This window comes from Balaenoptera ricei, chromosome 12, assembly GCF_028023285.1.
Source record: "Balaenoptera ricei isolate mBalRic1 chromosome 12, mBalRic1.hap2, whole genome shotgun sequence".
Taxonomy (NCBI): domain Eukaryota; kingdom Metazoa; phylum Chordata; class Mammalia; order Artiodactyla; family Balaenopteridae; genus Balaenoptera; species Balaenoptera ricei.
Window position 1 is genome coordinate 27,232,413 of NC_082650.1, and position 8,450 is coordinate 27,240,862.

An 8,450-nucleotide genomic window follows, 5' to 3' on the forward strand; every position below is an offset into this window, starting at 1 on the left:
CTGAACTGTGTTCCCCCTCCCCCCACCCCCAGTTTATATGTTCAAGCCCCAACCCCCAATGTGACTGAATTTGGAGATAGAGCCTTTATGGAGGTGATTAAGGTTAAATGAAGTCATAAGGGTGGGGCCCTAATCCAAAAGGATTGGAGTCCTTATAAGAAGAGGAAAAGACATGAGAGTTCTTTTCTCTCTGCACGTACACAGCGGGATAGCTGTTTGAGGGTACAGCAAGAGGGTGGCCATTTACAAGCCAGAAAGAGACCTCTCACCAGAAACTAAATTTGCCAGCACCTTGATCATGGACTTCTAGTCTCCAGAACTGTGAGGAAATGAATGGCTATTGTTTAAGCCACCCAATCTGTGGTGTTTTGTTACGGCAGCCTGTGTAGACTAATATACTACCGAAGGAATTTCCCCCCTGTCAAGACATCTGGAAAATATGCTGTTGCTTTTGTTGATATATATGCCAATCTTTCAATCAAAAGTGCTTCTAAGACAAAGACAAAAGCAAAAACAAACCAGAGATAGTACAAATTCAGAATTCTTTCAAGAAGTTATTTACTGTTACTCTAGCAGTTAAATAAAATGCTGTGACAGTAATTGAACTTAATCACTGTCATTTTACAAATTAGGAAACTCAGGCCAAAAGAAAGGAAGTCGGCTCTTCCACAACTGAGCCAGAACTGAGCGTATTCCAGGTGCACAGAGCTCTTACCATTACACCCACTACTTTAGAGCCACAGGTCTCTTCCATTCCTGGGGCTACAGGGCACGGTAAAGAGGAGAGGAAGGGAGAAGCTGACTGCACTCTCACCTCCCCGCTTACATCATTAAGAGGTCAAAGGTTTAAGGACACACACTCTTTTACCTGAATCAAATACAGGACCTCTCAGAGGAGTCCTTTTTTTTTTTTTTTTTTCTCTTATTTAGGAAATCAGGGAGATCTTTTTGACTCAGATTATAAATACAGTAAGGAATCGGCAGATTATTTTGAGAACTAAGGATAGTGGATTTCACTCAGTGAAATGAGTGACAGCCCATACCCCACACTCCTTAATAACTGTCTAGGTGGGATAATCACTGTAAAAATTTAAAGATGGGTAGAAGTCTAATATTTAAAGTTAGGTTTTATATATATGATTTTTTACAAGGGTAAAAACAGCCCCCAAAGTACTACATATATATGATGAGTCCCCTTTATGATGCTCTAAAATTTCTCCTTGTACATCTGTCTATCCATCTATCTACCTACCTACCTATCATCTCTCTATTTATAGATACATACACACACATGCATACGCATTATATTGAAGATTAAGATATATGTGACAAAGACTATTGCTTATCCAACATCCATTCTCTCCTTCTTTCCTGGTAACAAAACCTCTAAATTGTTGGCTGCGTATACTTGTCATGTTTAAAGCTACAGTTTCCAGGTTCCCTAGCAGATATCCCTTCTCTAAGTGGACATAATTGGTCGAGGCTTCTAGGAAAGCTATTTTAAAAGAGCTGATTAGCATGAAGTCATGGTCTTTTGCCTGCACTCCCCTCCTTCCTGCTGCCTGGAATATAGACATGATGACTGGACTACATCAGCCATTTTCTGAGTATGAGGTGATCCTGAGGATGAAAGCTATGAGACAAGGCTGAGAAAGAATGAATAGTGAAGGAGTCAAGATCCTTGGTGACAGTGGAGCCACCAATGGAGCCTTGGACTGACTAAATCTGGACTTATTTTATATGAGAGAAAAAATTATATTCTGAGCCTCGATTATTTCAGATTTTTATTATATGTAGTAACTAGGGTATATGTTCCACGAGGGCAGGAATCTTTGCCTGTTATGTTCAATGGTGTATCCCAGGGACCTGAGATAGGCATTCAGGAAATATTATTATTGAGTGACTGCAGCGTAATACAAGCCTAAACCCTCACTGTAGTTTTTGTAATAGTGCAAAGAGTAAATTAGGAAATCTCTGGAGTTCTTCGCAATGCTAAAGAGAAGTTAAGAAAATACTGAAGTGAGCAAACATAAAACAGCTGGAACCTTGGCCAAGAGTGGTACAGGAAGATTTCCAGTCTAAGCTAAAAGTAGTGTGGTCTCTCTGGAAAGGACAAAGGCTGGTTCCAACTGGGGTAAATTGTTTATGATAATCCTGACCATGGAAAAAATTCTGAGGGACTCTGAGATATTAGCCACTCCTTCCCTAGTAATACATGACTACAGCATTGTAGAATACTGTAGTTCATCCGACAGGCTAGGTTTTCTAGAATAAAAAACATATACATAAATAAACCCACTCCTATACTGGATTTCAGGCACTTGAAGTCAAGTCCAGGTCTAATTTGTTTGAATCTCCAGAATCTTAAAGAATGCTCCATGTACAGTAAGCCTTCCATAAATGTTTGACAACTTGAGTTGAATTGGAAAATTAAGGAGTAAGAGAGACATGAAATATTTCTTATCTTCTCCTATCTCTCCCTTTCCCTCTCTTCACACCTCTCCCCACACCTGTACTCTCCAAGTGGAGTCCAGCTTTGCTAGGCGTGTGGATGGAAGTAGAGTCAAAGACTGCCTGAAACTCCAGTACTAGAAATTTATTCCCGGGCTTCCCTGGTGGCGCAGTGGTTGAGAATCTGCCTACCAATGCAGGGGACACGGGTTCGACCCCTGGTCCGGGAAGATCCCACATGCCGCAGAGCAACTAAGCCCGTGCGCCACAACTACTGAAGCCCGCGCACCTAGAGCCCGTACTCTGCAACAAGAGAAGCCGCCACGATGAGAAGCCCGCGCACTGCAAAAAAGCGTAGCCCGCGCTCGCCGCAACTAGAGAAAGCCTGCATGCAGCAACGAAGACCCAACACAGTCAAAAATAAATAAATTTATGTATTTATTTATTTTTTAAAAAAGGAATTTATTCCCTGTGACTTTTTAAATTAATTAAAGATTCCTCTTTTAAATGCAAGTAAGCTATGGGACAAAGAATACTGCGTTTTAATCTCAATTTGCCCTTTAATTCTCAATTCCATACTTTCCCTAGATTTTTATTTCTTCCTCTGTAAAATGGAAAAGTTTCAACTGGATCAATAATTTCTAGCTAGGAGGTCTTAAAGACTACAACAAGATTAAACTAATCTAAATATTTCAAAAGCCAAACAGGAATTGCACGTTTATAATTCTGCAGCAAAGGCCAGACAAAATTCTAATTTTCTTTGTTTTTAGGCAGAGGTTATATGAATGCAGGGTGGTTACATTCATTCTCTGATGTTGATATTAACTTCTGATTAACCGTTTATGAAACCATGACATTTCTGGAGCTCATGGAGGAAAATACTTTGAAAAGGTTTATAGGTATTAAACAGGTTATTTCTAAGATTCTGCACAGCCAAGAAGACTAAGGCATAGACTTGCTGTCTGCCATGCACACCTTATTGGTACTCTTCTTTCAGCTTTATTGAGGTGTAATTGGTAAATAGAAATTGTATATATTTATACATGTTTCGCTATCATTGTGAAATGATCTCCACAATCAAACTAGTTAACATATCCATCACCTCACATAGTCGTGTGTGTGTGTGTGTGTGTGTGTGTGTGTGTGTGTGTGGTGAGAATACTTAAGATCTACCCTCTTAGCAAATTTCAAGCATATGATACGGTATTGTTAACTGTAGTCACCATGCTGTACATTAGATCTCCAGAACTATTCATCTTGCATAACTGAAACTTTGTGTCCTTTGACCAACATTTTCTCATTTCCCCCACCCCAGCCCCTGGCGACCACCATTATACTCTGTGCTTCTATGTATTCAACTATTTTAGATTCCACATATAAGCAGGATTATGTAGTATTTGTCTTTCTGAGTCTGGTTTATTTCACTTAGCATAGTGTCCCAAATCACAGGCTTTCTTTCTGCTTCAAAACTGAATAGTATTCACTTATTGTGACTTTTAACAGAAGTCTTGGAGAGGAGGTAAGATACCAGGTCATTCAAGGTCCAGCAGAGAGACCATTTCCAGCACTTAGAACACTTAGAGCATTAGCAGCACTTATACAGAGCTCCCTTTATGATTATAATATGCTGGTCTACTACTTATCCTCATTATCATTTCAGGGTATTTGGTTTTTCACAACTGAGATAGAAACTGTTTTCATCTAAACATTCATTAAACCTCAGAATTGTGTAGCTTCTAAACTTGACCAATGCTGTGGAAAACTAAAACAATGTAGGTAGACATGGCTAGATGTCAGGTTTATGTAAGGATCTACAATTATATTTAAATTGTTTTGCTTTTATAACTGCTATAGTGACCTCATAAAGACTCTAATTGCAAATATTTACCAACTCACATCTTTATTGAAACTAGTTTATCTTTCCCATGGAGATAGACAGGAAGTAAAATAATTGAAATGCATGGTCTTTCCACCCAGGTGAATCCAATTATCCAAGGTAAATGAAAAGGTTGCTATGTTTAAGGCTGCATATGGTAGTTATAGGAAAGAATTCCAGAAAAGCATGGGTAATTTCTTTTTCCCTTTTAGTTCTGTGCAGCATTGTGCAGGGCACATAAGGAAGCCTTTAATCAATGTTTGCTAGAGGGTAACATAATCATCATCCAAACACTTGAAGCATTATCTTCGAATATGAAGGATATTTGGACTAATGTACTGTAAAGTCTCTTCGAGCTCCGAGAGTCCATAATTGTGGGCTAATTGTCTATATTACTCATTGTTCATCACTAACCACTTGTATATCACTTAAAATCTTGTAGGAATGCAATATGATATAGTCAATGTGCAAAACAGTATAGCAGTTCCTCAAAAAATTAAACATAGAATTACCATATAATCCAGCAATTCCAATTCTGGATATATACCCAAAAGAATTGACAAACAAGTATTCATACACCCATGTTCATAGCAGCATTATTCACAATAGCCAAAAGGTGGAAGCAACTCAAGTGTTCACAGAAGAATGAATAAACAAAAGGCGGTATATACATACATACAATTCAGCCTTAAAAAGGAAGGGACTTCTTGGGACTTCCCTGGTGGCCAGTGGTAAAGAATCCGCCTTCCAATGCAGGGGACATGGGTTCAATCCCTGGTCAGGAACTAAGATCCCACATGCCATGGGGCAACTAAGCCTGCGAGCCACAACTACTGAGTTCACGCGCCTCAACTAGAGTCTGCGTGCAGCAGAACTACAGAGCCCACGCGCTCTGGAATCCGCGCACCACAACTACAGAGCCCACGCGCCCTGAAGGCTGTGCACCACAACTAGAGAAGAGAAAACCCACCCGCCACAACTAGAGAGAAGCCCGCACACCACAAGGAAGAGCCCACTCGCCCCAACGAAAGATCCCGCATGCCTCAGTGAAGATCCCACGTGCCGCAACTAAGACCCAACGCAGCCAAAAAAAATTAAAAGAAAGAAAAAAAAAAAAAGGAAGGGACTTCTGACACATGTTACAACATAGATGAACCTTGAGAACATTATGCTAAGTAAAATAAGCCAACCCCAAAAGAACAAATATTATATGATTTCATTTATATGAGGTACATTGAGCAGTCAAATTCATAGGGACAGAAAGTAGAATGGTGGTTGCCAGGGGTAAGAGAAGGGGGCAATAGGGAGTTATTGTTTAATGGGAATGCAGTTTCAATTTGGGAAGATGAAAAAGTTCGGGATATGGATGGCAGTGATGCTTGCACAACGATATGAAGGTACTTAACGCCACTGAACTGTACACTTAAAATGGTTAGAATGGTGAGTTTTATGGTATGTATATTTTACTACAATAAAAACGTTTTAGAATCTTAACTAGAGTGTTAGTATTTATTGAACTTCTATGTAGAAAGAGAGGCAAAAATCTGTATGATTGACATAATCTGAACACAGTAGAAAATGCATTTAATCATTTTTCATATCTTCTGGAAAGACAGAACTGTTAAGAGCACAGGCCTTCAGAATCAGGGACTTAGGACTGAACCCAGGCCTTATGTTTTTTAACTTGTATAATGAGGAGAGTCTGACATCTTTCTGTCCACTTTCAGCTCTGGGGCAGGATAACATTTTAGGTGAGCTGCACGTGTAACGACAGTCCCTTGATTAGTCATAGGATAAATGGGATAAATGGGTGGATTTATCCCATAAATGGATATTGGCTCACATGGAGAAATGGCTGGATAAATGAGTGCCCCTTCCGTAGGCTCAACTCAACATAATAATTTGGGTGTAATAAACTGGCCTCCTCAAATCTCCATAAAGATAAAATCTCCCTCCAAGTGCTGTTGTAATGATTAAATGAGGTAAAATGTGTAACCGTTAAGTCCTCATTTGGTAGAGGCTATTATTTTAGTTGTGCACCATCTAGCTTGGCTCAAGTACTAACGTTACTTTCTCAAGGCAGATAACTGAACTCTTTAATTCCATTTAAGATTTAATTCTTTCCCTTAACCTTTTACACTATCACCAAGGAATGGGGTTTCCCAATGCTGTTAGGTCTTGGCTAATTTTTCACTTCTGTACTCCCTAAAAGAATTTAGAAAAATTATGAACCCCACACAGGTTTTAAGTTGCCTTCTAAAATGTTTTCTCCTAAGTTTAAATAGCTGCAAATGATATAATTTCAAGCTATTGAAAAATGTCATTTTAAAATTCAAAATATTTTTTCATTCCTAAATGTGTCCAACAGATTCTAAAAACAATAGCCATTTGATTCACTATTATTATATTAGTTACCTAGTGCTATGTAACAAATTGTCCCTAAACTAAGCAGTTTAAAGAAACCATTTATTTTCTCACAGATTCTCTGGGTCAGATCACTCAAGATCTCTCACAGGACTGCAATCAAGGGGTCAGCCAGGGCTCCAGTCTCATCTAAAGACTTGACTAAGGAGGATCTGCTTACAAGTTCACTCACATAATTGTTGGCAGGATTCAGTTCCCTGTGGGCTGTTGGACTAAGGACCTGGTTCCTTGTTGGCCAGTGGCTGGAATCCTCCCTCAGTTCCTTGCCACATGGGGCTCTCCATAAGGCAGTTCACAACATGACAACTGGCTTCCCTCAGAACAGGTGAGAGATGGAGAGAGGGAACAAAAGAGGATGAGCAAGATGGAAATCACAGTCTTTTGGTCACCACAGTCTTTTTCTAATGTTGGAAGCTGCATCCCATCACTTTTGCTGTATATTCTCTTTGTTAGAAGTAAGTCATTAGGTCAGTTCATTCTCAAAGGGATGGGATTACACAAGGGCATAAATACCAGCAGGCAGGGAATTCCCTGGTGGTCCAGTGGTTAGGACTCTGTTCTCTCACTGCCGAGGGCCCAGGTTCAATCCCTGGTCGGGGAACTAACAACCCATGAGCGGTACAGCCGAAAAAAAAAAAAAAACAAACCAGCAGGCAGGGATCACTGGGGGCCATTTTATAGAGCCTGCCTATCACTATTATCAATTTTTAAAAATGCTTGAAGATTCATCTTTAATTGTTAGAAATTTTATCATTTCTTTTTCTCCTTGAACTCATAATTCCATTCTATTATTCTCCTCTGAATCTTATTCTAATGTAATATATATTTATGCTTGGAATTATTTTATTGATTTCCTTATCATATATCACCATAAGAAAAATATGCATGTAAATTAAATTTTTAATTAAAAAAATATCCTATAACCATATGGTTTGGGGGATTGTCTTTTTCTAAGACTAGTTATCATTCATTTATTGTCAGTACTAGTATTGACTAGTATTGTTGAGCAAAGCTATATGAACTTGTAATTGAATTTGATAAATAACTATTGAATACAAAAAGTAAAATGCCATTGGAAATGCATTGCTTAATACAGTGAGGTTTTTTTTTTTTTTTCATTAGTTCATTTCCCCTTTCTTGAGTATGATTTATTCTTAGAATGAGTCAGGGCCACTAGTAAATGAAGAGCTAGTAATGTTCATTGATGATAGTAAGTGCCTTATTTTTAGGGAAATTCATATCATATTCCCATTAAACCAATCTAAATTTAAAGGTACATAGGAAGAAAAATAAATGAGCAGAGAGATGATTGATGAATGATAGCCCAAGTAAAATTAATAGGGATTTAGAGTGTCCAACAAACTTTTGGGGACAGTTAATAAAAATGTTTCCTCTGCAAGTTTGACTAAATGTTCATGTAAAAAGAAAACACCAACTTCTTCCTAAAAAAAAAAAAAAAATCTGAAACCCTTCCCTCCACACTAGCAGCACAGCAATGATGGATTTGCAGAGGGCACAGAAGAGAACATTTGTCATAGAGGAAAACCACATTTCAGAGTTTCTCTTTTTTCCCCTACAACTTTGTAATAAGGAAGAAGGACTAGAAGTGAGCAACATGGTACAAAGTACATTACTTTCAGGGCTCTTCTCTACTGAAACTGCATGCTTTGACTCAATATGGACTCCGTTCAACAGAGCG

The 8,450-nt window shown here is 38.7% G+C and overlaps 1 non-coding gene across 1 annotated transcript; it reads left to right on the top strand.

The window, feature by feature from the left end:
- The first annotated feature begins 7,279 nt into the window (after positions 1–7,279).
- Positions 7,280–7,352, top strand: TRNAE-CUC (transfer RNA glutamic acid (anticodon CUC)). Its single transcript has one exon. It is a non-coding gene; the product is annotated as a tRNA-Glu (tRNA).
- Positions 7,353–8,450: the final 1,098 nt, after the last annotated feature.